This window comes from Glossina fuscipes, unplaced genomic scaffold, assembly GCF_014805625.2.
Source record: "Glossina fuscipes isolate IAEA_lab_2018 unplaced genomic scaffold, Yale_Gfus_2 0, whole genome shotgun sequence".
Taxonomy (NCBI): domain Eukaryota; kingdom Metazoa; phylum Arthropoda; class Insecta; order Diptera; family Glossinidae; genus Glossina; species Glossina fuscipes.
The window spans coordinates 19,053,784-19,054,819 of NW_023998414.1; the positions used below are offsets into that span (position 1 = coordinate 19,053,784).

At 30.1% G+C, this 1,036-nt stretch overlaps 1 protein-coding gene across 1 annotated transcript in view; it reads left to right on the plus strand.

Moving 5' to 3' along the window:
- The first annotated feature begins 561 nt into the window (after nt 1-561).
- Nucleotides 562-1,036, plus strand: part of LOC119644810 — a 56,929-nt gene continuing 56,454 nt past the window's right edge. Inside the window, 1 exon segment of the mRNA XM_038044552.1 lies at nt 562-635. The gene's annotated coding sequence lies outside the window, so the exon portion shown is untranslated.

Sequence of the window (1,036 nt, forward strand, 5' to 3'; positions counted from 1 at the left end):
TAAATTTTGTTTTGAAATTATGTTTGAAAAAGAAAACAAAAGGGGGAAAAAAAAAAAGTTGATATATAGTTTTCATTAGTGTTTTCTTTTTTATTAATTTTATTTTATTTATTTTTATTTGTATATTGGTTTAGCCAAAAATTTACTAAAACTGGTAACGGTAAATATTGTTGTTAGCACGCTGAAACACTTGTCGATATAGCCAAACAATTTCAACCACCTGTAGAGAGTTATGCGACTGCGCATAGGCACAAACTTGTCCATGGCACACAAGTACGAATACACGCGAACATAAGCAAGCAAACAAACGAACATACATACGTTATAAATAAATAAGTAACTCATTAATTTGTGGCTGCAAGCTCGAAACTTGGTAACTGAAGAAATCAGTGCAACGGAGACTCTTGAACGATATTGTTGGTTTGGTTTATAGAAATCGGCAAAGAAGAAAAAAAAAAAAAAAAAAAAAAAAAAAAAAAAAAAAATAGTCATCATTTAAATCGAGTGAAGCTGCGGTGCTTTTGTTTTGCGATAAAGTATATATGATATATATATACATATATATATATATATATATATATGTATATAAATGAGTGTTTATAAAGTGGAAAGGAATTGGAATATATGTATGTGATGTATGTATGTAAACGATAAGAAAACGATGTTTTCATACTAAACAAAAATGAAAATAGCAAGCAAATACCTATCCTAAGCACCTAATAAGATGAAAAAGTGAAATATAAATAAAAATATCTAACGAAAGTAATAACTTGATGTATGCGGTTATTTATTTGTACCGTACCGCACTATTTAGTTCGCGTAAAGCTACTGCGCATGCGCGCCTAATTATGGCCAGTTTTCTATTTCATCTCTCGCAATTATTACGATATATTTACCTATGTAGACAGCCTTACACAAACATACATGCATTTGTGTATGGGTTTGTTTAAAGCAAAAGTGGTTTTAAATTCTTGTTTATTTAGGAAAATACACACACACACACACACACACACACACACACACACACACACACACA